Source organism: Neofelis nebulosa, chromosome 3 (assembly GCF_028018385.1).
Source record: "Neofelis nebulosa isolate mNeoNeb1 chromosome 3, mNeoNeb1.pri, whole genome shotgun sequence".
NCBI classification, from domain to species: Eukaryota; Metazoa; Chordata; class Mammalia; order Carnivora; family Felidae; genus Neofelis; species Neofelis nebulosa.
Window position 1 is genome coordinate 66,629,029 of NC_080784.1, and position 20,679 is coordinate 66,649,707.

A 20,679-nucleotide genomic window follows, 5' to 3' on the forward strand; every position below is an offset into this window, starting at 1 on the left:
AAAAAGGGAATACACTGTAGTAGACTAAAATCAAATGATAGAAGTAAAATATAATTTGAAAAAATTTACATAAAAGCAAAAATATAGTAAAAAAATTAAAGAAAAATATTTTTAATAGAAATTGAAAGTAAAAATGAAGTTTTCTTCTTTCTGCATTCAAGAAAAAGAAAGGAAACAAAAAAGAGAAAAAAGAAAAAGAAAAAAACAAGGAGATTTTTTGAAAATTGGAAAAGGTGAATACACTGTAAGTAGACTAAAATAAAATGATTGAAGTAAATAGAATTTGAAAAAATTTACACAAAGTAAAAAATATAGTAATAAAAACTAAAGAAAAATATTTTTATTAAAAATTGAAAATAAAAATGAAGTTTTTCTCTTTCTGTTTGATAAAAAGTGTAAAAGAGAAAAAATAAAGAAAATTGAATAGGTGGACCTGCTAACAGATTGAAGTAGGACTGAAATTACTTAGTTTTCTCCTAGAAGTCAGTCTGTGTAGTGCTCTATAGATCATAAATTAAGCTGGCTGTGAGACTTGTGTTCTTCAAGAGTGAACTTGGCCCAGTTGGACGGGGCTCAGTGTAACAGCTATGCTTTCCACTAGATGGCACTGCTAGCCTACTGAGGTGGAGTGTTGTGGCGTTCATAAGTGTGTATGCGCATGCGTGGGAGCGGTGAAAATGTCGCCACCCAGCTACCGAATCTGTTCTCCTGGATCAGCAATCGTGCACCTGTCCTCTGTCTTCAACTTTCATCCACTCCCCGCTTTTTCATTCTCTGTGGCCAGGCCCCAGGTAGTACCTCTCTCCAGAGTTTTGTTTCAGATGCGGCTGTTTTCCCAGCCCCTTATTTCTGAAGGATTGTGGCTTTGACCAGTTCCGTCCCTCTGCGAGAGGGTCTCACCAAGCAATGGCCGAATGAGCAATGGCCGAATGTCGGCCGCACCCAGGAACGTTTGCTGGACCCTGCTGCTGCCGGTGGCCTGAGACTGCGGCCAGGTGCGAGCCCACCCCAGAAAAATTTCTCACAATAGTGTAGCAGCATCATTTCAGGGATTATGGAAAATCATAACACATATCTGGCACTAGGCTTTAGCCTTAATGACCTTGTTCCAGCACCAGCGAATGTGGCTGTTTTCTGGCGTCTGCTGGGACCAGGTGGCTTCAACATTCTCTACCAAATGTCCTTCCAGCAGTGGAACCGTTTTTCCCCGTGTGGCCCAAGATCTTCCCGGACCCTACTCTGTTCCTGGGGATTCACCCTTCCCACCAGAGCACCGCCAGTTATCGAGCAGTGGAGTTGCAGCCTTTGCGCTCCCCATGTTTATAGTCTTAATGGAATTTAAACCCTCTCCTTTCTCTTTTCTCCCTTTTTAGTTTAGTCCCTGTGGCTGTTTCCAATTTTCTACTTTGTCTCCAGCTGCTTTGGGGGAGGGTTGCTTTTCCCATGTTCTTCTCCCCCTTCTCCCAGTCTCTGTCCTCTCTCCGCCTGCAAAAGTGGCTCCTTGCCCACCACCGGCTTTTCTCTCCCCAATTTCCCTTCTCCATGCCACATACCTGCTGAATTCTGTGGTTCAGGTTGTGCAGATTGTTGTGTTAATCCTCCAGTCAGTTTTCTAGGTGTGTAGGATGGTTTAGTTTTGGTCTGGCTGTATTTCATGGATGCGAGACACACAAAAAACTTCCATGCTATTCCACCATCTTGGCTCCTCCTGGAATTTATTTTTGTATTATGCATTTTTTTTTTTTTTTTAATTTATTTTTTGGGACAGAGAGAGACAGAGCATGAACGGGGGAGGGGCAGAGAGAGAGGGAGACACAGAATCGGAAGCAGGCTCCAGGCTCCGAGCCATCAGCCCAGAGCCTGACGCGGGGCTCGAACTCACGGACCGCGAGATCGTGACCTGGCTGAAGTCGGACGCTTAACCGACTGCGCCACCCAGGCGCCCCTGCATTTTGGTTTAATATCCTGTGGTTAGCAAACATACCTTGTATTATTTTTAAGCCTCTTAAATTGCTTGAGTTTTATTTTATTGTTGGAATATAGTATAACTCAGTGACTGCTATATGTGCATTTAGAAATAATGTGTTGTGTGGTTTTTTTTAACATGTAAATTAGGTCAAAGTGGTTGACAGTGTTGTTCAGATATTCTATATCCTTACTGATTTTTTGACATTGGGCTGTTTCCCCCTGTCTGTGCAGTGGCCTGGAAACTGTCCCCTGACAGCAAATTGGGGGCAATTGTAGATCTCAATTGCTTTCTTCTCCTTTTCTTATAAGAAACAGTCTTATGCAGCCTATTTGCAAATGTCTGAAAACATGTTTTGATATATTTGTCCATTTCACATTATTTAACCTGAGCTTGTGAATCTAACCATTGTTACTCCATTATGGCTCAAATTTGAAGAAACTCTATCTTATTTCTATTTTTAATTTTTCTTGTTAAATTTTCTCATATATTATTGATGTTTCACCAAGTCAGCTTTTTCATTTGCATCACTGCGTTTTAATTTTTCCTTTATTGACCTTTTCATATAATCTTTTCATGTAATCCTTATGTCCCTATAAGATTTTCTGATCTCCTTCCTTGGACTTTATACTTTGTCCTTATTTTTCAAAAGGGTCCTTTGTCTCTTCTATTAAACCCTTTCCAGGACTATGCTTTTTCTTCTGAATCTTCAGGATAATTTACCCCATCTTTTTTTCTTCATAATATTTTTAATTTAAAAAATTAGATTTATTTTTTAAGGAAATTTTAGGTTTACAGAAAAATTGAGTAGCAAATACAGAGTTCACATGTACCTCTCAAACCTCCAGTTTTTCCTTTTATTAACATTTTGTATTCATATGCTATGTTACCATTGATGAGCTAATATTGATTCAATATGGCTAACCAAAATACAGAATTTACATCAGCGTTTGCTGTGTGAATGAGGCAGAAACATATGGAACCTATGTAAAAAGATGAATCTATAAGACAGATAAATTACACCTTTTCTGAGAAGAAAAAATGTGATAAAGATGAATTGTTTGTTTGTTAAATGATGCAAGGGAGGGAGTGAAATGATTGAGCCTAACAGCTGCAATTTCACTGGGAAGTGATAGATAAGGTACTCTGGTGGGAAACACATCAAGTAGGGGAAGCATATTTTGAAGTAAAAGTATACATAAAATAAATAATAAATCTCTGTTTTCATTTCTAAATACTTTGTGAATAATTTTTTTTTCTCTCATTGCTCACTTAAGTAAAATTGCATTTACAAAAACTCTACGGACACACACAACTGAGGCAGAAAATTGAAACAGTGCATCATTGAGAACTACTAGTGTCTTAACCCTCTGGGGGTGTTTCTAACTGTGAGTAATCCTGGATCTAATTCTCAGGTGCCTAGGGGAGTCTTCAAAGGTTAGGTGAGTGCCGAATTTCATTCACAGTAAGAAGGAGGAATGTTTGAAAAATGGTTTGACTCTTTGGAGGTCTCTGCAGGGTTCAATTTTCTTGGTTTGCTCTACAACAAATGGAAAAAATAGTTTATGACATATTCAGTCTGAGATTCTAGGGAAGACATTATCATTCTACATTTCATTTTTCTCAAAAATATGTGACAGTCAACCTGTGAATTCTACACTTGATGAAAATATGCATGTATACATTTTTATAATATTTTACAATTCACTTATAATACTACTCATAGTCAGTATAAGTCTTTTTTAAAACAAATGCTAGGGGCGCCTGGGTGGCTCAGTTGGTTAAGCGTCCGACTTCAGCTCAGGTCACGATCTCGCGGTCTGTGAGTTCGAGCCCCGCGTCGTGCTCTGGGCTGATGGCTCAGAGCCTGGAGCCTGCTTCCGATTCTGTGTCTCCCTCTCTCTCTCTGCCCCTCCCCCATTCATGCTCTGTCTCTCTCTGTCTCAAAAAGAAATAAAATGTTAAAAAAATTAAAAAAAAATAAAACAAATGCTAAATTAATCATGAGTTGCATGTCAGATATTCTAAACTGGCATTCTTCATTTTATCACAAATGAGAATTTTATAAATTATTCCTTCAGTATAACTTTATTGACTTAGAAAGTAGTCAAACTACTGAGGGAAAAAAACTGAGTCAAACACTGAGGGAAAAAAAATCTACCTAATTAAATGCTCAGAAATTTTTATTTCTTTCATGTTATATTGATTAAACATATAAAATCATATCTTTTCAAAGGGCCATATTTCATTCTTTCTCATTGCCATGTAGTATTCCATTGTGTATATAAACCATAATTTCTTTATCGATTCATCAGTTGATGGACATTTAGGCTCTTTCCATAATATGGCTGTTGTTGAGAGTGCTGCTATAAACATTGGGGTACAAGTGGCCCTATGCATCAGTACTCCTGTATCCCTTGTAGCAACGTGGGTGGAATTGGAGAGTGTTATGCTAAGTGAAATAAGCCATACAGAGAAAGACAGATACCATATGGTTTCACTCTTATGTGGATCCTGAGAAACGTAACAGAAACCCATGGGGGAGGGGAAGGAAAAAAAAAAGAGGTTAGAGTGGGAGAGAGCCAAAGCATAAGAGACTGTTAAAAACTGAGAACAAACTGAGGGTTGATGGGGGTGGGAGGGAGGGGAGGGTGGGTGATGGGTATTGAGGAGGGCACCTTTTGGGATGAGCACTGGCTGTTGTATGGAAACCAATTTGACAATAAATTTCATATATTGAAAAAAAATAAATAAATAAACTTGCAACCTTTTTAAAATTGAAAAAAAAATCATATCTTTTCAAAATAATTAGAATTGTAATACAAGTTAAAGTAGTCACTCTTCACAAATATGAAGATTATCAGTATTTCTTAAGTTTATATACTTTTCTTATGATTCTAAGGAATTCTCTGGTCTGCTTGTTTTAATTTCATTCAGAATTGCCATGCCCAATATGTGGTTTTATAATAATTTTAATTTCTCCTATCATTTATTAATATTATTTTTAAATATCTTATATAGAAAGTTCCATAAAAGCATTTATTGGACATGTTGTCAAGGGAAAAATTCAGAGAAAACAACAAAAAGGTATGCAGTAGCCAAGGTTTAGAAAGTTTAAGATGTATGTAACACAAAGATTGGTATTTAAATCAATATGATAAAAAGATTAGTTTTCATAAATCAGTAATAAGCTTTAATGGTTCCATTAGACATGGAGGAGATGTGATGGGGATAAAAGTAGAAAAGGGACAAGAGTCAAAGGACCTTTGTAAGATGTTGGACTCCCCAGTTCAGTTTCATTAGCCAGTAATCAGTAACAGACCTAGATATATGGCGTTTTTCCATTAAAATCAGCCAGTAATTCCTTTCTTCCAAGGCAATGTTCACCATTGGGAGAGTTTTGGCAATGACTGGAGACATTCTAGGTGGTCACAACTAAGAGTAAGGGAGTGTTAGTAGCACCCAGTGAGCAGAAGCTAGAATGATACTAAACATCTTACAATGACCAGGACAAGTCACCATATGAAGAAGCATCTAGACCAAAATGTCAGTAGTGCCAAGATTGAGAAACACAGCTCTAGGGCAAAATGGGAATATTTCTTCTTCTAATTTCTATCCCTCATGCTGTCTTTCAGAAATCCCCTCCCCACCCCCTTGAGTCTACCCTTGGTGTTCATTTTAGCTTGGTTTACTTGTAAACAAATGTCATGGATCAATATGATGATGGACTTTGAGGAGAGTGACAACTATATAATCACAACACACTCCCTTGTTTTTGAAGGTAATTTTTAATATCTTTATTGGAAAAATATATTTTCAAAGTGTAATGTTTCCAACATTTGAAATGTGTGACATTTATTTCTGCCTCATGACATATTTTGGATTAATAATATATTTTCTCGGCTGATAGTTTTCAATTAATTTTTGGGTTTGAGGTGCATTTTTTCTCTTTAAAACTTGGTTCAGGATAGATAATTTGTTAATTGCTAATTTTCCACCAATGTCTCTGGAAAAAAGCATTTTGACCCTAAAATATCTGGCATCCATATTCTAGGACAAATGATAGCAACCCCTTCCTGCTTAAAAAGAGCTATAAAGTATGAATTAAACCACCAAAATGTCATTAGTGCTAAGATGATTTATCAGGTTCTGTTAAGAGCATTCTTAAAGTAAGAGAAGAGAGAGGGATGTGTTTTGGGGATTTGTTTATTTCTGAGCCATGACACAGGACTCTTATTAGAATAAAATCTTGTCTTTAGATCCAGTGTCTATATATATAGCACAAGTAACCACAAAGCCCATGAAGTAGACCAGCTCATTTATGAGAGATAGCTGATATTCCCGGGACTAGATTGGATTATTATACCAGCTTTAACACTAGCTGTTGGACTCATTTCTTACTTGAAGTAGGGATTAGCTTTATAATTGATTTAACCTATATTTGTAGTATTGGCTTGAAATCAAATTAAACTTTATAGTTATACTACTGTCAATTTTGACCTTATTTCTATACTAGATTTTTTTTTAAAGAAATTACAGTCACAACTATGTGTGTCAACTATCTACCATCTTGAAATTGAGTTAAAAGCTGTGTAGCATCGTCAGCAAGTGACTGGAATTCTCTGCCAGACAAATCGACATTTGATTTTCTGCCCCACAACTTAATAGTTGGGTAACCTTAGGAAAGTGATCTTACTTTCCAGGCTTGGCATATGATAGCAGTCAATGATATTTATAGCTGATCATGTTTTGTATGCTTTTCCCAGAACTGAAGTATTTATATAATTAAACATAAGTGGCTCAAACAATTTATATTTTCAGATTTTTCTCTCTGACACTTTCCTCTTTCTTTTTACTCTGCTTCCCTCCCCTCCAAACACAAGGTAACATAGTAAAGTTTTTTTTTTTTTTAATTTTTTTTCAACGTTTTTTATTTATTTTTGGGACAGAGAGAGACAGAGCATGAACGGGGAAGGGGCAGAGAGAGAGGGAGACACACAGAATTGGAAACAGGCTCCAGGCTCCGAGCCATCAGCCCAGAGCCTGACGCGGGGCTCAAACTCACAGACCGCGAGATCGTGACCTGGCTGAAGTCGGACGCTTAACCGACTGCGCCACCCAGGCGCCCCAATAGTAAAGTTTTTATACACATATGAGTATTACATTTTGACCTAGTAATAGTTTTATGAAGATTAAATAAGACAGTGTATGTAAAGTGCTACATTCTTTGTCTTGGACATACAAATAGCTCAATGATTTTTAGTTGTTATTATTTCCAAAGGACAAATATATCATACTGAAATGATTTTTTAAATAATTTATGAGAAACAATTCACTTAAGAATAGCAAACATAAGGGCGCCTAGGTAGCTCAGTCAGTTAAGCATCTGCCTCTTGATTTTGGCTCAGGTCATGATCTCAGGGTAGTGAGATCGAGCCCCTCATTGGGCTCCATGCTGGTGTGGAGCCTGCGTAAGATTCCCTCTTTCTCCCTCTGCACCCCACCCCACCGCTCATGCATGATCTCCCTCTCTCTCTCTAAAAAAAATAGCAACCATATATTTTTAGTAGTAGTAATCTTCATTTCTTTAAGGCTTGTATGAGATTTTTAAAAATTATATCACAGAATCTTAGATTTTAAGGCATCTTTGGTGTCAGTTAGTCTCTAGATTGGGGGGGGGGGCGGTGAGAGCTAAAGATTTTTCAGAATATGCCAAAATTGTCTTTGAAGCAACCTCTGTTTATGATTGATCAAAGTGATCTACTTCCCTTTCACTGAGAAGCCAAGAGAGATTGTCTCCCTTGAGATGTGTTTAGAGGAAAAAAAAAAAGGAAACATCAGTTTGGACTTTCTGAGTTCAAATGAAATAATATAATACAGTGAGAAGCATATTCATTTCCACATTTGTCCAAACTTTTAAATGAATAATAACTTGCTTAGAGAAGGTTTTTTAATATCTCAATCATTTGCAAGAAAGAAGCTGTCCTTTATTTGCTCCCTTTCAATTTGATGTGTGTTTTCCCTTCAATTTAAAATAGATTTAAATAAGTTGACTAACCAGTAGAAGAGATGCTGACTGACAGAAAGACTGCCTACTCCATAGACTGAGTAATCATAATTTTGAGTTTTAGTGGATAATGAAAATTAAGGGAAATCCGGACTGGTTTCAGGACAAATTAAACCGTGTCTTAGTTGATAGTTTCTAATTTGCAACCTAAATGTTTCTTCGTGATTTCTATCTTCCCAAATGTAAATACCCTCATCTATTTTTATATATAAAGTGGTTATAATAAGTTATATAATGAAAAATTTCCTTATTGTTGCAGTTAATCATTTACACAGTCTTGCAGAAATAGGAACTTAAAACCAATGCTTTATTGTTCTACATGCTTGTGTCTTGTAGCTTGCGTAAGTAAAATGATTTAGAAATGTCATTTTAACTGCTGTCTTAGTAATCTTTATAATAATTTATAAATTAGTGTGCAAATGTTTGATGTTGGGAAATGGGGAATAGGTACACAGACCAACCTTCCTTCAGAAGCAAGACATTTATTTTATATATATCTCATAAGTTTGACCTGGCACCATGAGAGTCACACCTTGGGAATAGTGATGAGCTGATCTTTGTGAATGTAATTAAGTGAAAGATTTTGATATGAGAAAAGCATCCTACATTATCTGGGTATAATCCAATGACAAAGCCTGAATCCAATGACAAGACCATATGAGAGACGCATGGAGGAAAGACATAGAAAAGAAGAAGCAATGGGACCACAGAGGCAGAAGTGAAAACGATGTGGCCACAACCTACAGAATGCCTAGAGTTGCCAAAAGCTGGAATAGGTAAGAACAGAATGTCCCCTCAAATCTCTGGAAGGAACATGGCCCTGCTGCCACCTTGATTTCCGACTTCTGGCTTCCAGAACTGTAGCAGAATAAGTCTCTGTTTTTTGTTATTTGTTTTCAATGTTCATTTATTTATTTTGAGAGAGAGGGAAAGAACACAGATGTGTGAGCAGGGGAAAGGGCAGAGAGACAGAGAGGGAGAGAGAGAATTCCAAGCAGGTTTTGCACTGTTAGCTTAGAGCCCCAGTGAGGCTTGATCTCATGAACTGTGAGATCATGACTTGAGCTGAAATCAAGAGTCAGATGCTTAACTGACTAAGCCACCAAGGTGCCCCAAGTCTCTGTTGTTTTAAGCCACTAAGTTTGTGGCAATTTGTTACAGCAGCAACTAAACAAAACTGAATAGCTTGTATTATTAACCTCATGAGCGGATTAGTAAATGCTTTAGATGACAGAGTTTGCCATGAGGTAGTGAAGCTCACTGATTCTGTGTTTGGACATCCTATTGATGTAAATAGTTTGTTTATACCTTCCTTCTGCTTACTGCAGTGGATTCCTTTAACAATTCTCCCTGTCACAAAGAAGCATGATCTGTGGGGTTGCTCAAAAACATAGAGAAGCTCTTCAAATGGATTAGAAATGTGTTAGAGTTGCTGGTATTTGAGCAACAAAAGAGAGCTGTTTCCTTCACAGCAGCCACATTTCTGAGGAGCCAGTATTGGGTTTTTGTACCCCCTTTTGTTTCCTTATATTATTGCCACATTAGAAATCCTTGGTAGGGAATTAAAACTTCCTTAGTCAGGTGCCAAGACCGATGGCGTGCACCAGTTTGTCAATTCTTTTCCTTGGTTCCTAACACCATATAGTGGCAAAGGATGAATGCAAACGTTGTTTTCTCCCTCGACAAACAGAAACATTTTTCTCATTAGTCTCCCTCTTGCTGGAAACTCACACCCTCTTTCCCTGTGCCTCCATTTACTTAAAGCAGAATTGGATCAGATTCACTTCCAATGTTGCGATTTTCTCTCTCATTTGCTACACACCTGCTTATCTTGTTCTCATACCAGAAAGAACCATAACATGCATGTAAGGTTTCATGTGTTTTTAAATTTAACATTATATATAGACTCAGCAAGTTGTGCTGACATTTTAATGACATCATAAAGTAATTTATATTATATCTAAGACAGCATGCTACTTTTGGAATATTTTCTTAGTTTGCCTGTCATCTTAGAGATGTAGCAATTAATCAAGTAGTGTTTATGATGTTTAGAAGATTGAATAAGAAAATTGCTTTCAACTTTCAATGACTTGGCATAATGTGACTTATGTTACCATCAATGGGTTTATCGCTGAACTAAACTGATTACACTTCCTAATATACACTTCACATTTCCTATCCTCCAGCCACATTGCAAACCGGTGGGCACCACAGTGTATACTGCATCCTTATTGATTTAAGCTGTGAATCTATGACCTTTAGAGAGATGCTTTGCCAGATGACTGAAACTAGTTTAGGCTCTGCCAAATGGTTGCTTTTTTTTTCTTTTTTTTGAAATGAGGTTTCTGAAGAAATGCATCTACGAAGGGAAAGAAAGCTGCTGTAACTTCGTGAGGCAAGTTGGCAAAACAGCAGTTGATCTATATTTTGTTCACACACATGGTAAAATTGCTACCTTGTCTTTGTTTTCCCTTTTCATGCAAATAAATACATCCAATGTTGGTTGACTGTACAATACATGTGAAGGGAAAGAAAGCTGAATAGTTAACTCATCCAATGTAAGTATTACCTGAGTATCAGCTTTCATATCGTAAAGATCTTGGTTTAAATCCCAGATGTGCCACTTAGTAGTTTTGTGTTCTCAATCCAGGTTACTTAAATTTTGAAGCCTATCTGTAAAATAGGGGATAATTCCATTGATGTTATGCTATTAGATTATATAGAAGTTAAGTGGTTAATAACCTATAAATATAGTGCTCTGTACATTTCCTGTAAGTGCTCAATTAGTGCTGGCTGGTGGTGTTTAGTTTGATAATCCAGACAGAAGGCTTTCATAAGTCATAACAGGATATTTTAGCTTTTGAATGTACATACATTATAAAACTGAAAGTAATAGTACCTTAAAGGACTTAACTGATGATAGCTAAGGTAACAGAGACTCAGAGTGATTAAAAGTCATGCTTAGCATCACACGCCTGATTAGAGGCAATGTTGAGACTAGAATCAAGTTTCCCAGCTTCTTGGAAAATGTATTCTCCTAAAAACTGTTGGGTTTATCCTAAATGCCCTCTTTTTATCCAGGTTTGCTAAATTTAGCGAATAAAAAGACAGTGTGCTCAGCTAAATTTGAATTTCATACAGATATCAAATAATTTTTTAGTTTGCATATGCTCCATGCAATATTTAGGACATACTTAAATATAAAAATATGCAATAATCAATAACACTAAATACTATACAATACTAAATAATACTAACATATATAATACTAAATGAATTAAAATTACAATCTTTACAGCATATTTGTACTAAAAATGATATATCATCTGTCTGAAGTTCAAACTGAACAGAGCATCCTGTATTTCCTCTGGCAATCTGATTTTCATCACTGGTGTTTTATAAACGATTTTAAGTTTTTTGCTCATTTTGTCTATTCTTGGCAGCCCTAGATCACTTTTCAGCCATCTAAATAATTTACAAAGCAGATGTGTACAAAGCACAGCCATAAGTTGATGTGGTAGATTTTCATGAACCCTAAATGAAAGCCAGTCTCATACTTCTCTTCTATGGCCTCATTCTCACCACCAAAGAGTCATTACTTCTTCTTGATATGTTTTCGATGGTGAGAATCTTAACTGTTTGTAGTAGGTTGTACAAGGTTGTCTCATAAGTATAGATATATTTGGACTTTATTATCTAAGTGGTTGTGTATGGAAAAATCCAGGTTAGGAAAAGACTACTGGTTAGCTCACAAGACATAAGTCCAAATGATCCCTTTTCATTTGGACCTCACTGTTTTCCTGGAACTCACTTCAATGTACCATTGTCCCCACCAAACTCGACTATGGAAAGCCGGAAGTGGGTACAGCTGATCGATCATGAACTACAACAGGTGGGAGCAGTGTGATGCCAAAAAGCTTGCCCCCATATCCTTCTAGGATGCTTGTAACTCTAGTGTGTCATCATTCTCCGGCTCTGAATGCCTCCTGTAATCACAGGCCACCGCAGGAGAGAGCCCTTGGGAATGTATTGCCCCATCAACTGATGTAGACCCTGATAGTGTGGCTCGCCTTGCTTCTAAGACTCATCAAATAGTGCCTGAACTTCCCTTTATTCTGAAGGCTTAATTCAAGGACTCTTCGAACAAATTGCTTTCTTGTATTAAATGAGAATTGTTACCCACTCGGGAGAAGGAGCTGGGTAGGGAGCCATTAGTATGAAGGTTCACACAGCTGTGGTAATAGAGTTGTTTGTCTCAGATTTTCCACAGCGCTTTTCATTTGTTTCACATGGTCACGGAGCTTATGACAAGTGAAGAGAAAAATGCACTCAGAATTGTTCTTTTCATTCAAGAAACGATTAGTTTATTCACACGTTATCATAAGTCATTCCTTTGCCTTAGCATCTGAGCAAATGCATTGTAAGTTGTGAAATTGCATCTTATTGGACCTGTGAACTCTTTGATAATCCTACATTATCTCATGCAACGACAGTAAACTCCACAAGGCAGCTGTTATTCAGCTGAATTCCAGAAATTCTGATTTCCTATGATTGTTTTGGACAAAATGTTTATGATTTAAGGTGAAATAGCATAAACATCATATTGAGAAGCAATGTGGGTATAGACAAAGGTAAGGTAGATTCTGTGTCTAGATGCCTGGATTCTAGTTGTAGGATTCTATATACACCACAAACTAATTGTATTTACTTGATCAAGTCTCTTTAATGTATTTAGGTTTTAGTTTTCTTCACTTATAAATAGGGATTGTAGGCTAATTATTATTATGGTAGTCTCAGAGAATATGGGGGAATCATTCTTCATTCTTTTCTTTCTTGCTTTCTATCACAGGTTGCATAAAATCTGTCAGCAAATTATGTTGCATATTATTTTTTAAAATGTTTACTTTTGAGAGAGAGAGAGGTGGGGGAAGGGGCAGAGAGAGGGGGACAGAGGATCTGAAGCAGGCTCTGAGCTGACAGCAGAGACGCCCATGTGGGGCTCGAACCCATGAACTGCAAGATCATGACCTGAGCCAAAGTTGGATGCTTAACCGACTGAGCCACCCAGGCGCCTGTTGCTTATTATTAAAATATATTGTGATTTTTTTTTTTACCACCTCACTGCTGTCATTTTGACAGAAGTACCCTCTCCTCATGCCTGAATTATTGCATTCGACTCTTCACTGGTGTCCCTTTTTACATTCTTACCTACACCCTACCTTGGAGTGTTGGGTGGGGGGGATGGGCTAAATGGGTGATGGGCATTAAGGAGGGTACTTGTTGGATTGAGCACCGAGTGTCATATGTAAGTGAAGAATCACTAAATTCTACTTCTTAAATCATTATTACACTTTTTGTTAACTAACTTGGATTTAAATAAAATTAAAGGAAGTAAATAAAAAAGTAAAGTAAAATAAAAATCCTAAGAACAAAGGCCACTTTGTTCTCCTACTAAAAAGTAAACAAATAGATAAATAAAATTTTAAAAATAATTCTTTAAAAACATGAATCAGATCATGTCCCTCCCATGCTCAAGAATCTCCAGTAGTTTCCCATCTCATTCTAAGTAAAAGTCAAGGTCCTTATAATGGCATAGCAACAAAACTTTGCTTGTGTTGGTCCTCTTTTGGTTTCTGGGCCTTCGCTCCCTTCAATGTGCTCTTTCATATCTTTCTCAGCATCCCAACCATTCTTCAACCTTGGGCCTTACCACTTGCCTCTCCTCTGCCTGAGATGTTCTCCTTTACAGAATCCCTGACTCTCCTCTTTACAGAATCCCTGACTGACTCTCTCCCCTTTTTGAAATCTCTGCTCAATTCTCATCTTCCTCGTGAGGCCACTTCTAAATATCCTCTTAAACAGTCTAACTCTCCACCCCCTACACTCCTCATTCCCTTGTCTGATTTATTTTCTTCATGACATTTATCACCTTCCCTCCCACAATGATTATCTAATTATTTTTTTTAAACTATCTCTCTCCTCATACTAGAGTTGAGTCTTCATGAGGCAGTGTTTTTTGTTTGTTTGTTTGTTTGTTTTTTTCTGTATTGCTCACTATGCATTCCCAAAGACTAGGAGAGTGCTTGACACATTGTAGGTGAAGAATAAATACATATCGAGGGAAACAGTGATGGGATAAATTAACATGCAAATAATGAACAGAGTGGACATGACACTTTATATTTAGTCATGTTTAAATCTCTCAGTAATGCTAGTGAGAAGATACTATTATTAGATCTATTTTGGAGTTAATAAGGAAACAAAAAGTTTAAGTTCACAAATTTACTTTAAGAATATAGCTGTCAAGCTTCAAAGTCCATGTTTATTATCCTTCTATTATACTATCTTCACCAAGATGATATATAATAAAGCAGTTTGCAAAGGATAAAGCACTGTCATAAATGTGTAGTAATATATAATAACAAGTAGAAGGATTCTTGTGTGTGTGTGTGTGTGTGTATGCGCACACAGTCTAAGGAATAAAAAATAAAGCAAGATAATTTATTTTGTCTTTTAACTTTGGTCCATATTCAAAATTGGACATGTGTCCATATAAGTACGTCATATACACATATTTACCCCTTATGTAATTTTCTACTATTCATGCTGTGGAACCTTTTAACTACTATTTCTGGCTCTTTGGTAGCATTTCTCAACTTTAGATGCAAGAGGAGAGTAAACAAGGATAGTTTGGTTAAAGTTCTTACACTGAGTCATCTTCTTTGTAATAAGATCTACATAATATACACTGAACATGAATTTTTCATGGGAACTATATACATTTTTCCTTCATATATTACATAAAAGCTCTAAGTTTGGAGTAGATATAGATTAGAGCAAGAGAGACATTTTAGGAGGCACTATGTGTATTTCAATATTCTAAACTTAACTCAATCATTTACTGCTTTCATGATTTATGCTTAACTACTTTTGAACTGTAATACTGGCTAATTAATATTTTTCTTTAAATAGGCTCAGTATTTCTAGTTAAATTCATAAATAACTAAGCAATAAAATGGTAATTTTTTTTGTAATATGCCTTAAATTAATAAAAATTAAAAATTTTTACAAAGTTTATCCATATACCAATGGAAATAACCAAGCTTTCCACACATGAGGTATGCATTTTATATGTTTGCCTCATTTTCGAAAATAATGACAGAATAGAATTGAATATACCTTTGAGGAGACATTGGAAAGATCCATACAATTGAGGTGCCTACATGGTTGGTGCTTGTGTATACCACACAGTCTCAGGTAGAAGCGAAAAGATAAGTATTTGGGGTAAATGTCAAAATGGTTGAATAGTAAAAGACAATATTCTGCTGAGGCAAAAGATTTCTTTTAAAACTTGAGTTTCTGATATACAAAAAGTACTTTAATCAGCCTTCAACAGAGAAACAGAAGAATATATTTATTATGAGCAATTGGCTCACATGGTTATGGAAACTGAGAAGTCCCATGACCTACTGTCTGAAGACCCACAAAGCTGATGGTATAGTTCAGTCCAAGTCTGAGGCCTAAGAGCCAGGGAAGTGGATGGTATAAATTCCAGTCCAAGAGCTAGAGAAGGTGAGGTGAGGTATCTCAGTGCAAGCAGTGAGGTGAGGAAAAAAAGAGAATTCCTCCTTCTGCCTTTTGTTCAATACAGGCCCACAACAGATTAGCTGATGCCCACCCACACTGGAGAGTCCACTGATTCAAATACCAATTACATCCGGACACACCCTCATAGACACAACCAGAAATAATGCTTAATCTGGGCATCTTGTAGCTAGTTGACACATAAAATTAACCATTACAAGGAGACATCTGAAAATTTATTAAAATATTAATTTGTGATTGTTATCTTCTTAGGAAAAAGGTTAACATAAAAAATAATCAAAATGACTTCATAGAAATACAGCGTTCATACTCCAGTGATCTTCACCCTCTTCATTCACTCACACCAGGAGCAACTCCCCTTTTGTAATTTGTTAAAAATGGATCTACGTTCCGAATTTTAAAAATCTCCTCTTCCTTTCAATTTTTTTCATACACATGTCATTATTAATTTTTCTCTTTGATATTTGGTTTTTGAATCCCTCCTCTTCATAGACTGTCAGTTTCTTTTTAAATTTCACTTTCCTGCCTTACTAACATAGACCTGCACATTATGATATTCTTATTTCTTAACTTTGTTTTTCTAGTATAACAGACTTGTCAATCTGCCTCGGGTAAAATATGCCTTTGAACTTCATACTTCCATTTCTGAGTTGCCAACATTGTCGGAGGAAATCCTTACTGTTTGGTTTCAAAACAAATTGAAACGTTATATTCAATTTTGCTTTTACATGGACCAGCAATCTTTTCACTCCATCTATATCAAATTCTTTACAGTGAATGTCAATATTTTCTATTCTTGTTAGAATTATAGATGACTCCATTTCCGTGAAGACCCTAACCAAAAATTTTGGCAGGATGTAAGTCTCTGGAGTAGATGTCATCAAGGGACAGTAATTAAGTAATTAAGAGATAAATACTTTCTCATTGCCAAGTAGTATTCCATTTTATATATATGCCACACCTTCTTCTTCTTCTTTTTTTTTTGGTTAAAAATGGTTGTGTTTTTATTTGGTTTTAGAAAAAAGAAATTACAAGTACAGGTGTTATTGATAAACACAGTAATTAGTATAATATTGATTTTTTCTTTTATTTTAATTTTTTTTCAATTTACATCCATCCAAATTAGTTAGCATATAGTGCAACAATGATTTCAGGAGTAGATTCCTTAGTGGCCCTTACCCATTTAGCACATCCCCCCTCCCACAACCCCTCCAGGAACCCTCTGTTCTCCATATTTAAGAGTCTCTTTGGTTTTGTCCCCCTTCCTGTTTTTATATTATTTTTGTTTCCCTTCCCTTATGTTCATCTGTTTTGTCTCTTAAAGTCCTCATATGAGTGAAGTCATAGAAATTTGTCTTTCTCTGACTAATTTCACTTAGCATAATACCTTCTAGTTCCATCCATGTAGTTGCAAATGGCAAGATTTCATTCTTTTTGATTGCTGAGTAATAGTCCGTTGTGTGTGTATATATATACCACATCTTCTTTGTCTATTCATCCATTGATGGACATTTGGGCTCTTTCCATACTTTGGCTATTGTTGATAGTGCTGCTATAAACGTGGGGGTGCATGTGTCCTTTCGAAACAGCACACCTGTACCCCATGGATAAATGCCTAGTAGTGCAATTGCTGGGTCATAGGGTAGTTCTATTTTTAGGTTTTTTAAATTTTTTAAATCTATTTTTATTTTTTTTAACGTTTATTTATTTTTGAGACAGAGAGAGACAAAGCATGAATGGGGGAGGGTCAGAGAGAGAGGGAGACACAGAATCTGAAACAGGCTCCAGGCTCTGAGCGGTCAGCACAGAGCCTGACACGGGGCTCGAACTCATGGACTGTGAGATCATGACCTGAGCTGAAGTCAGCCGCTTAACCAACTGTTTAGTTTTTTTGAGGAACCTCCATACTGTTTTCCAGAGTGGCTGCACCACCTTGCATTGACACCAACACTGCAAAAGAGATCCTCTTTCTCTGCATCCTTGCCAACATCTGTTGTTGCCCGAGTTGTTAATGTTAGCCATTCTGACAGGTGTAAGGTGGTATCTCATTGTGGTTTTGATTTGCATTTCCCTGATAATGAGTGATGTGGAGCATTTTTTCATGTGTCAGTTGGCCATCTGGATGTCTTCTTTGGAGAAATGTCTATTCATGTCTTTTGCCCATTTCTTCACTGGATTATTTGTTTTTTGGGTGTTGAGTTTGATCAGTTCTTTATAGATTTTGGTTACTAACCCTTTATCTGATATGTCATTTTCAAATATCTTCTCCCATTCCATCGGTTGCCTTTTAGTTTTGCTGATTGTTTCCTTTGCTGTGCAGAAGCTTTTTATTTTGATGAGGTCCCTTTTTATTTTGATGAGGTCGCAGTAGTTCATTTTTGCTTTTGTTTCCCTTGCCTCTGGAGACATGTTGAGTAAGAAGTTGCTGTGGCCAAGATCAAAGAGGTTTTTGCCTGCTTTTTCCTCGAGCATTTTGATGGCTTCCTGTCTTACATTGAGGTCTTTCATCCATTTTGAGTTTATATTTGTGTCTGGTGTAAGAAAGTGGTCCAGGTTCATACTTCTGCATGTCCCTGTCCAGTTTTCTCAGCACCACTTGCTGAAGAGATAGTATTTATTCCACTGGATATTCTTTCCGGCTTTGTCAAAGATTGGTCATATGTTTGTGGGTCCATTTCTGGGTTCTCTATTCTGTTCCATTGATCTGAGTGTCTGTTCTTGTGCCAGTACCATACTGTCTTGATGATTACAGTTTTGTAGTATAGCATGAAATCTGGGATAGTGATACCTCCTGCTTTGGTTTTCTTTTTCAAGATTGTTTTGGCTATTCGGGGTCTTTTCTGGTTCCATACAAATTGTAGGATTGTTTGTTCTAGTTCTGTGAAGAATGCTGGTGTTATTTTGATAGGGATTGCATTGAATATGTAGATTTCTTTTGGTAGTATCGACATTTTAACAATATTTGTTCTTCCTATCCAGGAGCGTGGAATCTTTTTCCATTCTTTTGTGTCTTCTTCAATTTCTTTCACAAGCTTTCTATAGTTTTCAGAGTATATATTTTTTACCTCTTCAGTTATATATATTCCTGGGCATTTTATGGGTTTTGGTGAAATTGTAAATGGGATTAATTCCTTGATTTCTCTTTCTGTTGCCTCATTGTTGGTGCATAGGAATGCAACTGATTTCTGTGCGTTGATTTTATATCCTGCAACTTTGTTGAATTCATGAATCAGTTCTAGCAATTTTTTGGTGGAATCTTTTGGGTTTTCCATTTCCTCTCAGTTTTTCCCCACTGAGGATGATATTAGCGTTGGGTTTTTCATACATGGCTTTTATGATCTCGAGGTATGCTCCTTCTATCCCTACTTTCTTGAGGGTTTTTGTCAAGAAAAGATGCTGTATTTTGTCAAATTCTTTCTCTGCATCTATTGATAGGATCATATGGTCTGTCCTTTTTTATTTATTGTGATGAATCATGTTAATTGTTTTGCAGATATTGAACCAGCCCTACATCGCAGGTATAAATCCCACTTGGACGTGGTGAATGATTTTTCTTTTTTTCTTTTGTAATTTATTTTATTTTTTATTTATTTATTTTTTTTATTTTTTTTAAATTTATTTATTTATTTATTTTAATGTTTATTTATTTATTTATTTATTTTTATTTTTTTATTTTTTAATATATGAAATTTACTGTCAAATTGGTTTCCATACAACACCCAGTGCTCATCCCAAAAGGTGCCCTCCTCAATACCCATCACCCACCCTGCCCTCCCTCCCACTCCCCTGTAATTTATTTTAATGTTTTTACTTATTTTTGAGACAGAGAGAGACAGAGCATGAGCAGGGGAGGGGCACAGAGAGAGGGAGACACAGAATCTGAAGAAGAGTCCATGCTCTGCACTGTCATCACTGAGCCTGACGTGGGGCTTGAACTCAAAAACTGTGAGATCATGACCTAAGCTGAAGTCAGAAGCTTAACTGACTGAGCCACCCAGGTGCCCCTAGTGAATAATTTTTCTAATGTAGTGTTGGAACCAGTTAGCTAAGATCTTGTTGAGGATTTTTGCATCCATGTTCATCAGGGAAATTGTGCTACAGTTCTCCTTTTGAGTGGGGTCTCTGTCTAGTTTTGGAATCAAGGTAATGCTGGCTTCATAGAAAGAGTTTGGAAGTTTTCCTTCCATTTCTATTTTTTGGAACAGCTTCAAGAGAATAGGTGTTCACTCTTCCTTAAATGTTTGGTAGAATTCCCCTGGAAAGCCATCTGGCCCTAGACTCTTGTTTTTTGTCAGATTTTGATTACTAATTTGATTTCCTTATTGGTTATGGGTCTGTTCAAATTTTCTATTTCTTCCTGTTTGTTTTGGTAGTGTATATGTTTCTAGGAGTTTGTCCATTTCTTCCAGATTGCCCAGTTTATTGGCATATATTGCTCATACTATTCTCTTGTTATTGTTTTTATTTCTGCTGTTTTGGTTGTGATCTCTCCTCTTTCATTCTGGATTTTATTTATTTGGGTCCTTTCCTTTTTCTTTTTGACCAAACTGGCTAGTGGTTTATCAATTTTGTTAATTCTTTCAGAGAACCAATTTCTGGTTTCATTGATCTGTTCTACTGTTTTTTTGGTTTTGATAGCATTAATTTCTGCTCTAATCTTTATTACTTCCTTTTTTCTGCTGGTTTGGGGTTTTATTTGATGTTCTTTTTCCAGCTCCTTAAGGCATAAGGTTAGCTTATGTATCTGAGATCTGTCTTCCGTCTTTAGAAGGCCTGGATTGCTATATACTTTCCTCTTATGACCGCCTTTGCTGCGTCCCAGAGGGTTTGGGTTGTAGTGTTATCATTTTAATTGACTCCCATATACTTTTTAATTTTCTCTTTAACTGCTTGGTTAGCCCATTCATTCTTTAGTAGGATGTTCTTCAGTCTCTGAGTATTTGTTACCTTTCCAAATTTTTTTTCTTGTGGTTGATTTCGAGTTTCATAGCATTGTGGTCTGAAAATATGCACTGTATGATCTTGATCTGTTTGTACTTAC